At 39.9% G+C, this 22,027-nt stretch overlaps 1 long non-coding RNA gene across 3 annotated transcripts; it reads left to right on the forward strand.

Moving 5' to 3' along the window:
• The first annotated feature begins 8,073 nt into the window (after window positions 1–8,073).
• On the forward strand, window positions 8,074–11,617 carry LOC133722086 (uncharacterized). Of its 3 annotated transcripts, none has more exons than XR_009852457.1 (8): window positions 8,074–8,666; window positions 8,776–8,909; window positions 9,298–9,369; window positions 9,545–9,641; window positions 10,048–10,423; window positions 10,872–10,927; window positions 11,013–11,208; window positions 11,376–11,617. It is a non-coding gene; the product is annotated as an uncharacterized LOC133722086 (long non-coding RNA). The 3 variants fall into 3 exon arrangements; XR_009852458.1 differs by having other exon boundaries at window positions 11,013–11,096; XR_009852456.1 differs by having other exon boundaries at window positions 11,013–11,617.
• Window positions 11,618–22,027: the final 10,410 nt, after the last annotated feature.

The following is a 22,027-nucleotide window of genomic DNA, read 5'->3' on the forward strand; positions in this document are numbered from 1 at the left end:
ACGTCTCCGGGTTGACCGATTCCTTCTTTACATACTTCTTCTCCTCATCCCTAGGATCCTCAAAGATATTTGGTGCCTGATTACCCACCGTTAGAATTTCATGGCGGCGGGCTGACCGCGCCATAGTCGTTGAATAGCACTCTCGAGCCAATTGTTGACTTCCTCTCACACAGCCCGTGCCGTTGGGTGTGGGGAACTTCATGAGAAGCATGTATCCGGCGATAATGCACTTGAGCTTGTTAAGCGCTGGTCGTCCAATGATGGCGTTGTACAAACTGAAACAATCAACAATAATGAATTCCGTATGTACCTCCGCCATGCATGGGCTAGCACCAATAACTAGTCGCATGTAATCCGATCCCAGCGGTTGTGTGACGTCGCCGGAGAAGCTGAGCAGTGGCTCGTGATCCTGGAGTAGTTTCTTGTTCCGCTTGAGGTGGTTGTAGCATCCGCTGAAGATGACGTTGACAGCGGACCCGCTGTCCACCAAGATTCTCCCCACTGAGAATTTGCCAAGAATGGCGTCGACCAAGAATGGGTCGTCATGTGGTAGATGCACTCCACGCTCCTCCTCCTCTGAAAAAGTAATAGGTTCCCAACCTGCCTTTGGGAGCTTGGCGGACCTCTCGTAACGGATGTTGCAGACCTCCTTTGGGTGATTGGCGCGTGCATAGCGCTTTCTTGCCCTGTGAGACATGCTGGTGATTGGAGCGCCGCCATCGATGGTGTTGATGCGGCCCAAGGTCTCAACGTTGGCGATCACTGGTGGTGGTTGGCGCACCTTGAACTGTTCCAGCTTGCCGTCACGGTACAAGGTCTCAACGGCCGTTTTGAGAGCATTGCAGCTGTTGGTATTGTGGCCGCTGTCCTCGTGGTATTTGCACCACTTGCCGGTGTTCCTAGGTTTGCCCGTTTTTGGGTACTTTGGAGGGGGTGGCGGTGGGATCTGATCCTTGCACTGATTGTAGATGTCTTCATACGAGGTTGTGAGGACCGTGAACACTGCATACCGCTGCGAGGACTCTGCCTGCCTGTTGCGGTTATCCCCATAGGTTAGGCGGTTGCCCTTGTTGTAATTCTGGTCCCTTTGCCGCTTGTTCTGGTGGTGGCCCTGCTGCCACTCCCTCTTTTTGTCAGTTGGTGGTGCTGAAGGGGTCTTGTGAGCAGTTTCCTGATGACTAGAGGATGGCTGTGTTGGCTTTGTTGGAGTTGCTGGTGGCGGTGGGGTTTCTCCATATGTGAGGAATTCCGCCTGGGCATGGATGACCGCCTCACTCATGACGTGGTCATATGCCGCATTAGGATGATTGTAGTTGAGGTGATAAAGGAATGGCCCCTTGAGGAGTCCCTGCTTGAAGGCTGCCAATGCCATTGTTTTGTCTAGGTCACGGCACTGAGATGCTGCCGCTCGCCACCCTGTGACGAAGGCCTTCAGTGATTCGTCCGCCCCTTGCTTGACGCAGAACAGCTGACTTGTGTTGTGATGTCCGGCGGACAATAGGATGAACCGAGAGAGGAAGGCGTGTGATAGTGCATGGAATGAGTCAATGGACCCTGGCGGACACTCGAAAAACCAGCTCATCGCCTCACCGTCCAATGTTTCGCTGAACAAGTGGCACAGGGTGGCGTCGTCAAATCCCTTGTTGTTGGTGACTTTCTTGAAGGTGTCCATGTAGACGAAGGGATCAGACATTCCGCCGTAATGCGACATCATTGGGGCCTTTGCAGACGCTTGTCTGATAGCTTGCAGAATCGCAGCGGTGAAGGGCCCAGGTCAGGAGGCGAAAAGTGGATTCTGAGTAGGCGCTAGGGCGCCCGACTCCGCCCGGATCAACCTCTGCTCCAGTTGGTGCATCCTTTCCAATATCTGAGCGGTTGCATCGCCGGCGGAATCAGCCCGAATAATCCGCTGGGTCTGCCTGTGCCTCGGCGCAGGCGGATTGCCTTCAGTCCTCGCCCTAGCTTCTGAGCGGTTGGTGTGCGGCAGTGATTCCGCCTCCTGCTCTATCATTAGCTGGGGAATGGGCGGTGGTCCCATCCCCAAAAGTTCAGGTGGGTCCAGCGGTACCTGCATCTGTATGACTGGCCCTGGTAACAATGTGCCAGTGACTGGTCGACTACGCCTGGTGCTATGTGACTGCTCGCTCTGTGCTGGGCGGGCGGTGGCCTCCAACGTCCTCTTCAGTTCCTCAAAACGTGCCATGAGCGTAGCCACCTGTCTTTGGGCCTCAGCCTTTTCCTTGCGCTCCTCCTCACGTTCTCTGTTTGCCTTATGGAGATCCGCCAGTGCTAGCTCGTACATAGTGACGAGATCTTGGCCCGGCGGGCGGCTGCTGCTTGGATTTGCCTCGCCGCCGAGGTTGGCCGGGGTTGTGAATAGTGCGCGGTTAACGGCTACCGCTGGGTCAGGGGGTTGGGGAATGGGCGAATGGTCTGCCTGCTCTTCAGCGTTTCCCCCGTTACCGTTAGTCATGGTGATTGTGGTGGGATGACCTTTTGTTCAAGGGTTCCCACAGACGGCGCCAATGTTAATGTCTAAAAGTTCGGCGGTAGCTGAACCTTTGTTAACGCTGATCCGGTGGGCGGATCGATACTAGTAACACTCCCAAAGCTTCCGCTACATGTCAAGTAAAATACACAGCGGCGTCAGAGGGAGACCGCGTTGGGCGGTCTTCAACTCTCCGATGCCTAAGTTAGTCAATGTATTTATGTTGACAAAGTAACAGTAGGTAAGTATTGAATGCGTAATTAATGAAGAGAGAAGAGAGAACCTTTTATAGGTGAGGAGGAGGCTGACCTCCTCCTTGTTTTCGATGTGGGACTGATGTGCTTCAGTTCCCAGCTCGGGGAGCTACTGATGCCATTTTGGCACGTCGCGTGGCGGCGTGTCGGCGGTGACCTGGGGGTGATCCGACGCTGAGGTTGTAGCCCGCCTGGCGGTGTATCTGTATGTCACTCCTTTGGTTGGAATTAGTACCTTTGGCGGTACAATGAGCGTGGCTCATTATAGCTAATTATGCTTGCAAATGTACATGTATGTACACATCTCTTATGAACTAATGAGTTTGTAACACTACAATGAATAGTTATAACAGATGACTTCATGCCTCTAAAACCAAGATTCCATTATTAATTAGAAAGCACAACATTTTAAAGCATATTGTCAAAACAAACGTCTAAAACATAAAGCCAATTTTCAATAAGTTCTAGCCTTCTTTTGTGTTTATGTATTGGGGTTGAACAACTTTATCCAATTGTCAATAAGTTCTAGCCTTCATTACGCTTCACAATGACACAAACCTAACTTTTCCATTTCAAATTTGACACCAAAGAAGAACTCAATCAAATGAAATTGATGCGTCTTCTTAGGCAGTTAGGAATTGGAATTGGAATTATACAAACCTAGGCATGCATAACAAAAGATTATGTATAATTACTATTTTTTATACAACACTTACATGTCTTATAAGTAAAAACCTTCAATATGCGTGAACCTCACAAACGGTAGGCAAAATGAAAAGAATCCGATGTCTGATACCATATAAAACATTGTTTCTAATATGAGTAACGATGTTAAAATGAATACTTATGCTATTGGACCTATACTTTATTAAGCATTAAATGCCAAAATATGAAGGTTTAACAATATCTAAACACACTAATATGTTATCATAATAACTGTTTTACATCGGTTCCATAAGCTTATTCGATGTCTGTTGTTGAACTGGACATCGGTTTTTGACCGATGTCTTTTTGTTCGCGATCTTTAACATCACCCACTAAGACATCGGATGTTTTTTTTTTAACATCGGTTTTTGGCCGATGTAAAAGGCAAAAATCCTAGTAGTGCAAGTGCACACTTCAGTTGTTGTTTAATACAAGTTACTGGTTCAATTGTTCTGCAAATAGACAATGTTAGTCCAAGTGGGAGAATGTTGGAATAAAGTGGACTTAACATTATCTAAAAGCATTAAGTAAATAGAACAATTGATTTAACTAAATGAATAACAAGAAATATGTAAATGTAATTCTAATACTAGTTACCTATCGAGATGTATATCTATTGATAGGAGTAGGACTCTCATTGTTAAAGACCTGATTAACATAAAGAATTGTGATAAAGCTTAAGTCTCCTATCTGATAAACATGAAGTAAACTAGGACTCCTTATGGGATGAGTCTGGGATGAGGTTTTGGCCAAAATATAAGGAGAAGAAAGTCCCTATGTTCAACACTACCTTTAGCATATATTCTCAGTCCCATTCTGAAGCATAAAGTGTTGAAGTATAGAAGACCTTCCTCCATGGTGCAACTGCTTGTTTTAGATCCTTGAAGATGTCTGCCTCGATCGATGAATGCTCTTGGACAAGCTGTGGCTGCAGGGATTGAAAGTATCAATCCAGGTGATTATTCCTACTGAGACTAGGAATGCTTCTGGTGTGCTGCATAATTGCATTTGTTACTTGTGCAGGTTGTGTGTTATGTGATTTGTGATATGATCTTGTGTGATTCTTGTTATCTAACAAGATGGTGGCCGGAAATCGTGTTTTCTGGTGATGGCAGAGAGAGTGTGAGAGGAAGAGAGTGTTCGGGGAGAGGGAGGGAAGAGTATGGCTGAGGGAGAGAGAGAAATGAGGAGTCTGCTAGGTTTCCTTATGTTTATACACCGTGTGCATTGACGATTTTACCCTTCTGACGAATTACAAAACTCCTCTAGCTAATTGCTTTCGGTTTTGGGCTCGTAACTTTTCTTTTATTCGTTTTTTGTCAGAAACTTCCTAAATTAATTCTTGACTCCGTCCTAGGCCCAAAACTCGATTTCGTAAAAATTAAAAATCCAAAACTTTGTTACAACTCAATTTATCGTATTTGAAACTTCAACAAACGATCGCCTCACTAAACTTCGGTAACCTTCTAGGCCCAAATGAAAGAATCTCAACCCAAACTTAAATCATAAGGCCCATTAGGTGGTCTCGACATTAAAACAATCTCCAAAGTCATTTCTTCCACTTGAATCACCTTGCGGAAAAATCTTATTGGCAAGAAATTACTTTCGGAAATTACTAAAATTTTCAGGGGCTCACAATATGTCTCCTCGTAGTCGATTTCAGGGCGTTGTGAGAAACCTTGCGCCACAAGGCGGGCTTTATATCTAACAACCTCATTTTTCTAATTACGCTTTCTAACAAATACCCATTTATGGCCAACAGGCTTTACATTTGGGGGTGTCTGCGTTATAGGCCCAAATACTTGTCTCTTTGCTAGTGAACCCAATTCAGCCTGGATCGCATCTTTCCATTTAGGCCAATCCGCTATTCGTTGACATTCTTCAACAGAGCAAGTTTCGATATCATCATACTCTATAACTCCTTTTCCAACAGAATATGCAAAGGAATCATCAATAGAAATAGAGTTTCTATTCATCGTCTCATGTACACTAGTGTAATTCATGGAGATCTCTCTATTCTCTGGAATTGGTTCTGACATTGGAGAGTCCCCCAATGATGTCTCTTGGACATAACCATAATTTGGAATATCTTCATGAGACGGATTATTCACATCGATGATTAATGGATTATTTTGTGCCAAACTCGCTTTCTTTCTTGGGCGAGAATCCATTGAACCTTTGAGCCTCCCGCGCTTCCTGGCAGGAGCCACGGGCCTAGCCACAACGTCGCCATAGGAGGGGACGTTGGCGCCATGCTCAGGTTCCCTTGAGATGGCGTCATGTCTTCTAATTTTAGGGACATCAGTCCTTGCAGACACATTTGTAGCTGATATGTGTGATCTCGTCACTTTAACGATATCAGAAAACGCATCAGGCATCGATTCTGCTACTTTCTGAAGAGCGAGAATTCTCCGTACTTCAATTTCGGACTTTGCGGTTTGGAGATCAAGATGAGACAAAGTGGGGACAGACCACGACAATTCCTGTCGTTCTTGTTGAAAATTTATGTTCTTATCTCCCCCTAACGATGGGAAGACTGTCTCATCAAAGTGGCAATCCGCAAATCTAGCGGTAAAGAGATCGCCTGTCAAGGGTTCTAAGTAGCGGATAATGTTTGGAGATTCATATCCAACATAAATGCCTAATCGTCTTTGAGGACCCATTTTGGTGCGCTGTGGCGGCGCAGTTAGCACATAAACTGCACACCCAATATGCGTAAGTGTGAGACATCAAGCTCATACCCAGTCATCATCTGGGACGCAAAAAAGGGTTAGGTGGCAGTGAGCCTCAGACGAATAAGCACAACTGCATGCAATATTGCATAGCCCCAAACATAAATAGGAAGATTGGTGCACATAACCAATGCTCTAGCAACCATTTGTAGTCGTTTAATGGCGGCTTCTGCGAGACCATTTTGGGTGTGAACATGAGGAACTGGATGTTCAACTTCAATCCCAATGGACATGCAATAATCATCAAAAGTTTTTTATGTAAACTCTCCAGCATTGTCAAGTCTTATAGACATAATAGGATTATCAGGGTGGTGAGCCCTTAACTTAATAATTTGTGCTAGGAGTTTAGTAAATGCAGCGTTCCTTGTGGACAATAGCATGACATGTGACCAGTGTGTCGATGCATCAACCAACACCATAAAATATCTAAATGGTCCGCAAGGTGGTTGAATAGGTCCACAAATATCACCTTGGATTCTTTGTAAGAATGGAATGTTTTCTTTAGTGTCCTTTGCATAGGATGGTCTCGATCCGAATTTTACTAAAGAGCAGGCTTTGCAGAACGAATGATGGGCTTTAGAAGCAACCAATGAGGATTTTGGTTGAGCCATGAAGTCACAATTAACTTCAGAAGTAGAAATAGGAGTCAAGGAAGCACTAGTGGCGTCAAAGCCACTTTTGGACCGGAGGGAGATGGTGGCGCCGGCCTTTGATGGCAAGACATGGAGGGGGATGGCGCTGTGAGGTGCAGTTGCTCTTCCTTGATCCAAATTCTGAGTTTTACTTCTTTTCATTCTGAAGAATGGATTTCCTTGTGAAGTCTTTAATATACGAATCATCATATCACGACCTGGGTGTCCCAAATGGTCATGTCAAAGCCTATATGTGTCAGAATCCCATAAGTCATCTCTCATGACATGGTTGGATTCATTAATTCGAATAGTGGTTGCATACAACTCACTAGAACGACATATAAGTTTCTCTAATACTCGTTTATGTCCATAGTTATTAGAGTTGATGCAAAGGAACTCTTGTCCATTCTCATAATGTGTTTCCACATGAAAACCATTGGCTCTTATATCTTTGAAACTCAATAGGGTTCTTCCAGCCCTAGGAGCATAAAGAGCTTCGATGACTTTAATAGTTGTGCCATTTGGCAACATGAATTGGGCTGGTCCTCTACCATGGATCAATTTTGATGACTCAGCCATTCACTACACCAAAAACTGCATCACACAACAGTGATCACACAACGGAGAACAAATCCTCTGTTGTCTGTTGACTAGAATTGAATCATACAACACCTTTAATAAATCTTCGTTGTATAAAGATGCTAAAATTTTAAAACTTCTAGTTATGAGGTGATGGCACAACGGAAAGAAAGATTATCTGTTGTCTGAATAAAAAAAAAGACCGGCATATTTCCCTCCTACAATTGAGTCAAATTTGGCTCCAAATTGTACCCTAGATGCTATTAAATTGGACAACAGTTTAGTTACTTATGTTGTAGGAGTATACCTGCAAATCATCATACAATGGTTTTTAATGTCCTGTTGTGCAAGTGAGTACCAAAATTTGGAGATGGCTCCAAAATGACATTCATTCCCCCCAAAACGAGAAAATTTGGCTTCAATTGTTTGTTATGCTTGCAAGTTCCAACAACAGAATGAACTATTTATGTTGTGTGAATGAGAAATGATCAGCCTAAGCGCGAAACCTAACATTTTGATTGCAGAGGCGGGAAATTTCCATCTTTTATTCCCTCAGCTATGTAACAAATCAGACAACGTAAAAGTATCTATACGTTGTCTGTCTGAGTTAAAAAAAAAAGAAAAAGTTAATGCCTATTGCCTTAGCCAACTCGAGAGCACACTTAAACAAAGTTAACGCCTTGGCCATTTTTCCTATCATAGAGAGAAACCTCGAGCTTTTCTTCATTTCAAGCAAAATCTGGAGCTTTTCTTCACAATCTTCTCAAAACACTTAGCCATCACAAATCACCATCTTTCAAAGTCTGGATTTAGGTTCTATTCGATTTGAGTTCTACTCGATTAGGGTTTGATTTGGGGGTTTTTCATTCTGCACAAATCACCGCCTAATTTTTTCGTCGAAGTTAAACTTCCCACTTTTTTCTTTCCCACACATCGTACTAAAATTTTGCATTTTTGCTCGACCCACCTCTATTTTTCAATTGACCTCTCTCTCTCTCTCTGCGCATATGTTTAGGGTTTGAACCCTAAGTCGTCGTCGTCTCTCCCCAAACCCTCAACCAAGCCTCTGTTCCTAAACGCCTACGACCCCCTTCACGATGCCATTGAGGAGCTCCAGCGCCGCCATCACACTGATGTTGCGCGTGGCTCGCAGCACCACCTGCCCAGCGACCATGCGAACGACGAGTTATGCGCCGCGCACGCGATTGGGAACCTCTGCTAGAACCTCCGGTATGCTCGCTACCTGCGTCATCCAACCCCCATCGATATGATCAAGGTGAGTGTTGAAATTCATCAAGATTTCAATTTTTGTGAGATTTGGATTGGACCCATGATTCCAACTCGGGTCTTTTAGCTTGAAGTTGGTTTGTTTTGATGGGTTTCAGATCTATGATTTGTTTGGCTCTGTTGATGGAGGAGAGGGTGGTTTTGAAATGGAGGAAGAACAAGGATGTTGTTCTGTGGTTTGGGTTGTCACTGTTTCTGCATTTTCCTCTTGCTTCGTCACTGAACGATGAAGGTGGATGATACTATGCTTCTTTTGTTTCTGTTTTTGGTTGTGGGTTTCCATTTTTGAATGTGCCCAGTTTGTGTTTTTAGACCAAAACGTTTAGGATTTTAAGAAACAAACCAGAAATGGAGAGGTGTAATTTGTTTTTGGACTTTTGGTTTCCGTTTTTGAATGTACCCAGTGTTGTATTTTTAGCCCAAAACGTTTAGGCTTTCTGGAAACAAGAGGAAATGAAGAGCTGCAATGTGTTTTCCAAAAGTTTTATGGTTTTTACTTATGAGTTTTCTGTGACAATGTCAGCCTCTCTGTGGCCTCCTTGTGAGTTTTTGTCTCCTCTCTCCCTCTCTCTAAAACTGTTTTATGGTTTGATGACTCTTTGTTTATTTGTGAATTGTAGAGACTTGCAGGGGAATAAACTAACTGGTCAAATCCCGGATGAGATTGGCAACTGTGCTTCTCTTATGTATCTGTAAGACATCTCCTTCATGTTGACTTTCTTATGTATCTGTAAGACATATCATTAGAAAAATCTGATGATCTTCTTCAACAAATAATGTTTCTATGTATTTCTGTGTTTATATATGTCTTTTATATTCATATATCTTGGAATTTCATTGTGTACTTATTGCAAATATATTCCACAGGATGGCACCATCTAGAATTCATGTTACTTGTGCACTAGTTTATGACAAAACATCAACAGGAAGGATTCACAAAGGAGTGTGTTCAACCTGGATGAAGGTATTTTATATGTTCTTTTCTTTGAATCTTTGTTGCTTGATTATCTATTGAAGAGCATAGCAACTGTGGAGGAGAACTGATATTAGAAGACCTCTCAAGCTGAAATACTGAAATGAATGCAGTATACCTGCATTTTGCTAGATTATAAAACAGAGTAGCTATTACTGATTTTGGAATATCATAACCGAGTGTTCTATTTTCGAAATCAGGGCAATGCTAAGGAATTGTTTTGCACTTTTCTGTTTGTAATTTAGCATTACATATATTTTCGAAGATCTTATATCCTTACATTTATTAATATCACCTTGGATATATGTGAAGCAAACTTAGCTGTGTAACTGCTATGTATGATTTTTACTTTTTGTACAAGTTTGAAAGTAATCATTTCTTTTTAATCCTTCTGCAGAATTCTGTGCCTTCGACAAAAAGTGATGATTGTAGTTGGGCATAATCATCGCAAGCTGATACCTGATACTGATTCTAGTGTCAACTTTAATGTTGTCAAATAGACCTCAGATTGCTGGGAAACTACCAAATATGTCTCGTAGAATCATTTATTGAAGTTGATTATGCAAATGTAGGGGATATTGTAGTGAAAACTGATTGTGGTATGTCCTTTGTTTCACTTGAGTATTCACAGGAAGCTCAACATGGCTGCGGATTTGTTTGAGGGAATGTTCAGCTCCAGATTTTGTTTTTAGTTAGTCATTACAGCAAAAAAAAGTCTCATATCATTTCAGGAAAGAACAGAACCGGATCAAGCAAGTAGGGAGCATGTCATAGTAAGTTATTATGCCACTCATTATAATTTAACCTATTGACATTAGTCATTCATGTGGTAAAAGACAAGACAAATCATTTTTTTGGTTGGTTAGAAATCATTTATTTGCTTCATATGAATCATGACATAAGCAAGAAGCATTATCCCAGTAAACTACAGTAAAGAACCTGAATGCTGGTGAATTACAACCAGACATTTAGATTCCATTATTTCAACCATTAAATATCACAGCTTGATCAAATTCTCATGATCATCAAATTTCTTGAATGTACTAAAAGCATTAAAAATATTCCCTATAATATATACAGTACAACCTGCAACTTCTGTGGCTGTGGTTAAGCACAAGCCTGAATAAGAATATAGTCACCACTACTTTGCATAATCATCGCCAGTCAAAAGTTTTTCTTCATTAATGTGAAACCCCAATGACCTATTTCTTTCGTGTTCAGGCTTCCGACATCTGGAACATGCTATCTCAAGGAGGTTATATTTAGCATGGACAGTCGTATGTTCTTGCACTCCATTTTTCTTTCAATTTCCTCGGAATGTTTAAGATTTCACTTCTAAAATGAGGAGCTACATTATGGCAGGGTGCAATAGATGTGTTGGAGAGAAGCACTCGGGTTCAGTAGCTTGATGGAACTGTTGTACCACTATGATCTTCTCCATTGGAGGTAACTTTGAGTGATTCTCCCTTTTGTGTGTTTTTTATGAAATTATCAGCTTTGGGAAACTTTCAAGGCAGAGAATCTCATTTTTGATGCATACTTGGTGTAGGTTTTTCAGGTGATTTCTCTTGACTCCATAATTTTTCTAAACAAGCAATACAAAACTTTGAGGAGTATATATGTCTTCTTTTAAGTGTGCTATGCAAGAATGAACATTACTATAGAGCATTGTTATGTAGTAAGACATAATCCTTTTGTTTTCATTGCATTTGTAAATTGTGTCAGGAACTATATGGTGGATTGTTGCATAAAGAGTCATTGGAAGATCAAGCATGGAGTACCCGGCATTGCAGCAAGCTATATTTTCTTTCATCATGTAAAACTTAGCTAAAAAACTTAAAAGCTTCTTAGTCTATGAGATGTATGAATGCTTTAACAATGTTCCTTAAATTCAATATTTGATGAATTGATGTATCACAATGCTTTTGGTACAAATATTGATCATTTGATGGTTTGCATTCAATTTGTATTCCAATTGTTCACTATTAATTTATATCTATTCAAAATTAGGGTATTCACACAACGCAGTTCTAGATATCACACAATGGATTTCAATAAGTAACGTCGTCTAGTTTTAAGCTCATACAACAGAAAATACTAGAACATAGTTGTCTTACTCTAAATCACACAACAGAAAATACTAGAACACAGTTGTCTTACTTTTAATCACACAACAGCTAAACTGCAAAACCGTTGTATGAAAATTCAACCCACAACGGTGTAAAAACAAATTCTGTTGTGTGAACTGCTGCGCATGGGTGCGTCCGGCATCTGTCGAGTTCTTGGACAACGGTGTTAAGAAATATACGTCGACTGACTCTGTATAATACAACGGTGAATTCACCGTCGTCTGATTTTTCATCAGACAACATCGAGATAGACGACGGTGAGTCTTCAAATCAGACGACGTTTTTTCACCGTCGTGTGATGCAGTTTTTGGTGTAGTGATTGTAGTCACAGAAGAACGAGTAGGCATCATCCATAAGAAGAGTTGCCTATTTTGCAGTATAGTATGTGTAGTTGCACTATCCACGAGGCATTCTAGCTCTCCGGGAAACATACTGAAAAATAAAGTTCGAAATTAAAATATGTCCAAGACATTCAATCAAAATAAATCGAGACTTTATTAATAATAGCCAATGGTTACATCAAAGTTTCTTGACCAAAATCTAATCCAAAATAAAAATCAAACGTAGACAATTTGTAGTCACTCAATCCGTTCGGTAACTCCAATTTGGTTGTGAGCAGGTAAGGTAAGGCGAGATTTGGTGGAGTGATGCTCACTTTTAAAACCATTCTCTTAGTTCAAACCTTTCCTAGACATCACAATTAATCATGGATGAGCTTAGTGAGAAAGAGTTAATACAAAATGCCATTTATTGATTAAGGCATAATTGCCATTACAAAATTCTTCGAAAATAAAAAGGACTATACTAATCAAAATCTGCGGCATCCTTGTGAACTTCTTTGTCAGATTTGAAGTCTGCTATGGTGAGATTGGCTTTGTGATCTTCACCATCATCTTCTTCTTTGGCAAAGTATGCCTCTTGCTCTCTTGCTTCTCTATATGCTTTATAATGTGCTGTCAATTTCTTGCTTGCATTGCATTGTTTGAACCAATGTTCAATAGATCCACATCTATTGCATGCATCATTGTGATTGCCTCCCTTTAATTGAGGTGCATCTTGTGCACGAGGACGAGTTTGGCGTCCACGTTGGACGATGGCGCCACCCCTATGGCTGGCGGCTATGTGTCCTCTTCTCCCACGTTGGTTTTTGTTGCCATGTGTTCCCGCTCTAGTGTGGCGGTTACCTTCCTTTGTAGGGCAGTTATATGGACCAATACGTCCGTTTTGTCCCTTAACTTTAGGGTTCCGCTCCTTACGCCATCCTTTGGGTGCATTATTATAATTCGAGTCGTGAACGCTCTTAGTTCCAATGGGCCCTGAATTATAATTCTTCACGAGGATGTTATCATGCTTCTCAGCTACAGACATGACATTAATTAGCTGATGAAACCTCGTGATCCGTCCAGCATTGTACTCTGTATTGCTTAGATACCAAAAGTGTTGAGACGGGGAAGGTGTAGAGAGTTTTCTCGATTAGCTCTTGCTCTGTGATGGGTTGTCCACAGAACCCCAATATGGTTTTGAGTCGTAGAGCTTTTGAATGATATTCAGAGACGGACTTGAAATCGGCAAATCGTAGATTGCTCCATTGAACCTTCAAGTCAGGGAGGAGGGAATCCTAGACATTACCAAAACGCTCTTTCAATGCAACCCATAGTTCTCTAGCATCCTTGATAACCATATACTCCAATCGGAGTGATTTGTCCATGTGGCGTCGCATCAATATAAGGGCAGTGGCATTATTTGTAGCCGTACGCTCGAATATGAGCTCAGGGTTTGGTGCCTGAATTATGGGTAGGATCCCTTTCGAAGTGAGATGGTTCTCAACATCTGTGACCCAATTAATTGTGGTATTCTGAGCCAGTTCAATCAAGCAAAGGAAAGTCGAGTTTCAATTTCGACATCCTGAAAATAAGAAGAAGAAATAGATTAGTTTCGGAGTCAAAGCTTCCACGACAACTAATAAATAATAAGATTTCCGAGCTATGCTACTAAGAAATCGATTTCCAAGAATTTTTGAATTAGACCGAAACAATGATTTTTATATGGTCATAAATCGATGCTTACGGACACTCTTAGTCTGAAGTCTTACGAACGCTCTTAGTTCGTTTAGCGTGAATCCCCACGATTCCGCTTTTCAAAGAATCGAACCCAAGTTATAAGAAAGGTGGGATGTAGAAAAAGGGAGGTTGCAAGTCCCCGAGAAAAAGAAAAGAATTTAAAGAGAAAAAGCAGGAACTTTAATCTTAAATACTTACTTGTTTGAATCGGGGCTTGAAAACTTGTTTCTTGAGCTTTGGAGTTTTTTTGGGGCTGCAAGTCAGAGCTAGAAAGGATGGCCAAAGGCTGCAGGAAGCTTGGTCGAGGGTTGCTGCTGCTTGTCCAAGGTGTGGCCGAGAGCTGGCTGAGGCGTGTTGAAAACCGGCCGAAGCAGGCCGAAGTTTGGCTGGACGCTGGCTGGTCACCGACCGGGCTGGCGGCACTGCTGGCTGAGAGGGCTGCAAGGGCAGGTGGGCTAGCAGGAGGCTAGGTGCTTGGCAAGACTGACATTGGAGAAATTTCTGGTTTTGGGTTTTTGATTTCAGAGTTAGGGCTTGTGCTGATAATGTGTTTTAGGATATGAGAATTGAGAGAGATTGATGAGAGAATTGTGTATTCCACTATTGATAATAGGAGCCCTATATATAGAGATCACAAAGCACATATTCTAATGATTCAAGGAAAACTATTCCGAATAGGATTAGGAATTCTAGAACCTTCCCTCCTATTACAATCATAGAACTAATCCTAGTTTGACAAGGCACACTAAATGTCAACGTTCTTCAACAAATTAGTTTTTTCTTTCCATTTTCCTTTTGGATTTTAGTTTTTTTGCATTTTCTTCTGGAATATAGTCTAAATAGTTGAGCGGTGATTGTAATGTGAGAAGTCTTCGGACTCCTCTCGAATGACCAAGTAGGTCCTATGATTTTTACCAATGAAATATATTCGTTCCCTTAAAAAAAAAAATGGATGTTTTGCTCCGCTTTGGTGCTTTAACGTGGGTTTAAACAATAAAAAAATGCAGAAAAGCCCAACTAACATGCCTTGCTTCTCACCGCAAGTTCTGCCCAATCGCAAAGCTACAAAATTGCACAAGGTCGCTCGTCTAAAAGATATTACAGGTAAACAAACAACCCTAGGCAATTCCAGATGACTGCAATGAAATAGCTAGAACTTTAAAACTGAACAATCGAGATGACGATATGTAATCGAAAAGTGGGACCCACAAGCAATCCTTTAAAATAGCCAAACAAAGAATCCTACACACACACATACTAGGCTCTTAACACACGCATACATGTCAATTGGTCTTTATTTTATTTTGGGGCCTTGACCCAATGCCCAAAATTTACTTAGAGAACTCTCACTCACCCCACCAACAAATTAGAATTCTCACTCACCCAAGTCAAAAAGTTGCTTTTGGGCTCCGAATGTTAAATGATTACAAAGTACCACTGAGAGGTCAAAACCCAATTAATCTGATTCAGTTTTCCTTCTCTCTCTCTCTCTCAAAATCTCCTCAGATTCTCTCGCCGGCAATTTTGAAAGCAAATCCAGAAGCGGAAAGGTCTGCAGTTAACAGATTCTTCGTCTTCGGCTTTGGCTTCGGTTTAGTCAAAACAGGAAAAAATTTAATCTTCAATTTCATTTTGCGATTTTGAAGTGTTTTGTGAAATTGATTACATATATCTGCGTTTTAGAGTTGTTGTTAACTTACATTTGCTTTATATGGTTCGTTAATAAGAAATATAGGGTTTGCATGTCTGGAAAATCAATGAAATAGAGGGTTTATATGTGTGTATCTGTTATGGATTCAGATATATATTGTTTTGTGTTTATTGAGTTACAATAATCTATTACCAGTTCACATATTTTTCATTTTGTGAATTTCATGCAGTTTATTGACAAAAATGAGTTTTAGCCATATTATTGAGGGTTAGTAATCAATGAAAAATGAAGATGTTCTTGATTTTAAAAGTGTTGGGACTTTTATTGGGAATAAATGTTTTATTGACCCTCAATAAAAGTTTTATTGAAGGGCAATAATTAATGAAAAATAAGATGTTATTAATTCTGAAAGTCTTAAGATATTTATTGAGGGTCTATAATTTCATTATGGATAGCCAATAATTGTTTCATTACACATTTTGTTAACTGTAGTAATTTATTTCATGTTAATGCTTGGGATCTAGATTATTTCATATATAACATAGATAGTAGACTGATTTACTATATATCTTGTCACATTCGGAGTTGTAATGATCATCAATATACCAATTACTATTTTTACAAATTCTACTCACAGTTACATATTGATTACTAATTTAATTCGTTATTACATTTATCTATATATCCTTAAACCTATTGTAATGAGCATGGTGAAAAACCAGTTATCTTCGTCGAAATTTGGCTTGCTTGAATCCTCATGTTAATAACTTTATGCGTCTAGTTATGTCCGTAGCCATCCTTAGTTCAGTAAGGAGTTAGAGGCATGTCTAGATAGTTAGCTTCTACCCTGCGAAGTAAAAGGTGATATCATGAAGGAAGATGTTTGTCTTTTAGCCCTAAGAAGGAACTAGGTAAGAGATTTGGCGCGTGTGACCATACTAAGCATTTAGCATACCACTAAGCATACGTCCTACTAATAATTTATTTAATTTTTGTAAGATCAAATATGGACATAACACATATCATCATAAAGTAATTGATGATTAGCTTAATATCAATCCTAGTTTAACATGGATACAAACAGTAAATCAATACTAGTGACTTAATGAAGTAGTGTATCAATTCATTAAGGATAGTAATCCATTGCTTAGTCGACAAGAAAGGCTATAAGTTGTGATACATTAGGAATCTAATAGTGAAACCTAAACCGACAAGGAATGCTTTAATGGGAAGCTTCTTGAGGTTTAAGTCTCATATATATATACAGATGAATTGGTCCCTGATTACTACCACAACTATTGCATATTGTTCTGTCCATTGAGAAGCAAGTTGGTAAGTAACAGAAGACCACATTCAGTGATCGAGTTAAGCAGCTGCATAAGATGGAATCCATGACAGTAATTGCAGAAGGTAAGCCTTGATCCTTTTATGATTGTTGTGCATATGTTGTGAGCATGTAACTATGGTTTTACAATTGGTATCAGAGCATAGGCTCACAAATATGAAAAATCGTTTTAGGGTTTTGCAAAACAAACATAAATTTTTTTTAAGGGTTTTTGCTTTACGGGTCAAGTAACTGATCATGTTACTGACCAAGTCACTGGTCATGTAATTGATCAGGTACCTGACCAAGTAAGTAACTGACCAGGTAACTGACCAAGTAACTGGTCAGGTACCTGATCAAGGTAAGTTACTTAAGTCGACTGCTGCATCTGGTTAATTATAAAATTCACGCTTCCGCTATGATTTTTTAGCAGCAAATTGGGGAAAAAACAAAAACAGGTTTTTCTGTGAAAATTGTTTTCGATTCATAGCATGATAATTAAGTTTTGATTGTGCCCAAGAACCCTAGTTGCATTCCCGGCGTGCGTTAGGCTAGAGTAGATGGTGACCGGATGAAATTTACAATTTCTTGATTGTTCTGTGGTTTCTTGGAATCGAATCAATTTTGGTTATGCTTGAATATGCATGTTGAATTGATTGATGATATGGTATTGTATCTGTGATTGTGTAAAATTGTATGAAGAACAGAAATCTCCCAGATTTTGTTTACACGTTAAAGTTGACAGATACAAGAGCTTAATTTTCTTACAAGGATGAATCTGGATAGAATGTAAAGTAAAAGAGCTCATATGTTTTGTGGTTTTCTGTTGGCATAAGTGATTATGATGCACAAAGCATCCTTCATTGATGTTGGCAGAAAACATTGATCAGGTACGTGTAACTGGTCAAGTAACTGACCAAGCAACTGACCAAGTAACTGTACCTGATCGAGTAACAAAACTGAAATTGTGTTTTGTGTTTTAAAACTATGCTTCAGTTTTATCTTCCAAAGAAGTGGTTAAGTATGGTTTTAGAATACAAAACAGCAGTATGCATGCTTGATGAAAATAAATACGGATACTTAGAAATTTTTCTTCTGTCTAAAGATGTGGATAAATTTCTTTGGATAACTTGTTTTCATTGAACATGGCATATTGATAAAGAACTCCAGGATATTAAGTTTCTGCTCAAAAGTGATGCTTAATATTGTTTTTGTTATGGACTGACATGAATGCAAGTATGGTTGTTTAGGTTTTCTGTATGTTCTTGTTTTGGTTACTTAAAGCTAAATAAAACACAGAAAACTTAAACATATTTTCTTTACAACTGAGAACTCACTCGAATTTTTTGTTTTGCTCCTTAGGCAACTCTTACATGAACTTGAACAGTGTCTTGATGTTAACTGGAACCAACTATAGAGCTTGGCTAGACTCTGTGGAAAATTATATGGGAATGCATGAGAACATAGACTACTGCTTTACTGAGGATAAGCCTGAAGAGTTAAATGAAAAGAGCACCAAGAAAGATACTGACCTTTACAAGAAGTGGCATAGATCCAATAGAATGGCTAAGAACCTCATCAGAACATCTATGTCTAAGACTGTCAGGGGAAGTATAGAAGAGCCTGAGCTAGCATCAGATTTTCTGGAACTCATAGGTGCTAAGTTTAAAGAAAGTGAAAAAGCAGAAGCAGCTAGGCTAACCAAGGAGTTTCATGATTTGAAGTACATGGGTTCAGGGGGAGTTAGAGAGCATATTATGAAGATGATCAATATAAATGGCAGACTCAGAGAGCTCTTGATGGGGGTTAGGGATGAGCAGGTAGTGCATTATGCACTACATTCCTTGCCTAACAGTTTTAGTCATCTTAGGACCAGTTACAACTCTCAAAAGGGAAATTGGACTCTAGATGAACTTATATCCATCTGTGTGGATGAGGAATCTAGGATCAAGGAAGAAAAGGAACCTGCTACGACCATTAACCTTATTGAGAAGCCTAAAAGGAAAAAGCCCAGAATAAGCTCAAGCCTATCAAAGCCATAACTAAGAGTTCAACAGCTGCAGTGGCCAAGGAAAACAGGCCATTCAGGTTCAAGTGCTACTTTTGCAAAAGAGTAGGACACATGAAAAAGGACTGCACTGGCTATAAAAATTGGTTAGCCAAAAAGGGTAAGATTTTTTCTAATACAGTTTTTTCCTTAGAAATTAATCTTATAAATGTTGAACCACAGTCTTGGTGGATAGATTCAGGCTCACCTATTCATATTACTAATTCTTTGCAGGGATTCATAAGGAGGAGAATCCCAAAAAGTGATGAAGTGAACCTGTGTGTAGGCAACGGCATGAGAGTGGCAGTCAAGGCTATTGGAACCTTAAAGCTCGATTTAGGATTAGGAAAATTATTAGTTCTGGACAATGTTTTTTATGTACCTTCCATGAGAAGGAATTTGGTTTCAGTTTCTCTTTTAGTAAAATCTGGTTGTAGACTTGTTATGGATAGTAATGGAATTCTTATTTCTAAAAATTCTGTTCAAATTGGTTCTGGTGTTATTATGAATGATTATTTACAGTTAAATTGTTCAATGGCTCAACAAGAAATTTTACTTGTTGAAAATAACACCAACAGTACTAGCACTTTAACAGGTGTTAAAAGAACCAAACTAAATGAAAAGTCTGCATTTTTATGGCATAGAAGACTCGGCCATGTTTCAAAAGAGAGACTGAAAATTTTGGTGAAAAACAACATCCTAAATGAACTTGATTTTTCTGATCTAACAGATTGTGTTGAATGCTTTAAGGGAAAAATAACTAATACTAGAAAGAAGACTGCATATAGAAGCCAAAATTTATTAGAACTCATACACACTGATATATGTGGACCATTTAGGCATCAAACTATCTGTGGGAATGTGTATTTTATCACATTCATTGATGATTTTTCTAGATACAGTTATGTTTATCTACTTTCAGAAAAGGCACAAGCATTGAAAGCTTTTCAAATCTTTAAGTCTGAGGTAGAAAATCAACTAGAAAAGAAAATCAAAACAGTAAGATCAGATAGAGGGGGTGAGTTCTATGGCAAGTACACTGAATCCGGCCAACAAAAGGGTCCATTTGCCTTGTTTTTGCAAGACAATGGAATTAAAGCTCAATATACAACACCCTATAACCCACAACAGAATGGTGTTGCAGAGAGAAAGAATAGGACTCTTTTGAACATGGTTAGATGTATGATGTGTACAACAGGTTTGCCTAAATTTCTGTGGGGTGAGGCTTTAAAAACTGCAAATTATATTTGCAACAGAACACCTAGCAAAGCCATAGAAAATACTGCTTTTGAGCTTTGGTGTGGCAGAAAACCTAGTCTTCATCACTGCCATGTTTGGGGATGTCATGCAGAAGCTAGGATTTATAATCCAAGCTTGAATAAACTTGATCCTAAGACAGTTAGTTGCTATTTTATAGGTTATCCAGATAAATCTAAAGGCTATAAATTATATTCTGCTCATCATTCACCTAGAATTTTTGAAACACATCAAGTAAAGTTTCTAAGTGAAAAAGTTCACAATACAAACCTTGAGGATTTAACCTCAGATTTTGAGGAAATTGTGTCGGATGAGAATATAAGTGTTGTATTGCCTTTAGAACAAGATGTAACTGATCGAGTCACTGGTCGAGTAACTGACCACGTAACTGTCCCTGATCAAGTAACCGGTCATGTAACTGGTCATGTCACTGACCATGTAACTGACCAAGTAATTGTACCTGGTCATGTAACTGACCATGTAACTAGTCAAGTACCTGTCACTGGTCAAGTCACTGACCAAGTAACTGTCGCTGGACAAGTAACTGACCATGTCACTGGTCAAGTAACTAACCAAGTAACTGTCACTGGTCAAGTAACTGACCCTGTAACTGATCAAGTCCCTGTCAACCCTCAGCCTAGAAGATCACAGAGAACGAGAAAACCAACTTATGGGGGGGAAGATAGTGACTACATTGTTTATCTGCAAGAAGCAGAAATTGAAATGGACTGTGCAGAGGACAATGATCCAACTACATTTAACCAGGCTATTGAAAGTAATGAATCTCACCAATGGCAGCTAGCAATGGAAGCAGAAATTGATTCCATGAGCCAAAATGCAGTTTGGGAATTAGTTGAACCTGACCCTAATCAGAAACCTATAGGTTGTAAATGGGTTTTCAAAACCAAAAGAGATGCAAATGGCAATGTAGAGAGACATAAAGCAAGATTAGTTGCCAAGGGTTTTACACAGAAGGAGGGCATTGATTTTACTGAGACTTTTTCTCCAGTTTCTACAAAAGACTCGTTTAGGATAATCATGGCTTTAGTGGCTCATTTTGATATGGAGCTGCACCAAATGGATGTTAAAACAGCCTTCTTGAATGGTGAACTAGATGAAGTGATTTATATGAAGCAGCCAGAAGGTTTTGTGCAAGCTGGAAGTGAAAACTTAGTATGCAGGTTAAGAAAATCAATTTATGGCCTTAAACAAGCTTCTAGACAGTGGTACAAGAAATTTGATTCTGTGATTTCTACTTTTGGATTTACAGAGAATCTTGTTGATGAGTGTGTTTACTTGAAGACAATTGGGAACAATTTTATTTTCCTAGTACTCTATGTCGATGATATACTTTTGGCTAGCAGTAATTTTAAACTGCTTAAAGACACCAAGAGTTTTCTGTCAAAGAATTTTGACATGAAAGACTTAGGAGAAGCATCCTATGTACTAGGCATTGAGATTAAAAGAGATAGAGCACATAGACTACTTGGTTTGTCTCAACAGAATTATATCACCAAAGTTTTGAAGAGATTTGGTATGGAAAAGTGTGCAGCTGGAGAAGTTCCCATGTCCAAAGGTGATAAGTTAACCAAGAAGCAGAGTCCTAATAGTGATGTTGAGAAAGAAATTATGGAGTCAAAGCCTTATGCTAGACTTGTAGGAAGTCTCATGTATGCACAAGTCTGCACTAGGCCAGACTTGTCTTTTGCAGTAGGGATTTTATCGAGATTTCAATCTAATCCAGGCCATGAACATTGGGTAGCTGGGAAGAAAGTGTTGAGGTACCTGCAGAAAACTAAAAGTCACATGCTAGTTTATAGGCAAGTGGAGGATTTGAAACTCGTTGGATTTTCAGATTCTGATTTCGCAGGGAACTATCCAGACTCCAAGAAGTCAACTTGTGGATATG

The sequence above is a fragment of the Rosa rugosa genome, chromosome 7 (assembly GCF_958449725.1).
Source record: "Rosa rugosa chromosome 7, drRosRugo1.1, whole genome shotgun sequence".
Classification (NCBI taxonomy): domain Eukaryota; kingdom Viridiplantae; phylum Streptophyta; class Magnoliopsida; order Rosales; family Rosaceae; genus Rosa; species Rosa rugosa.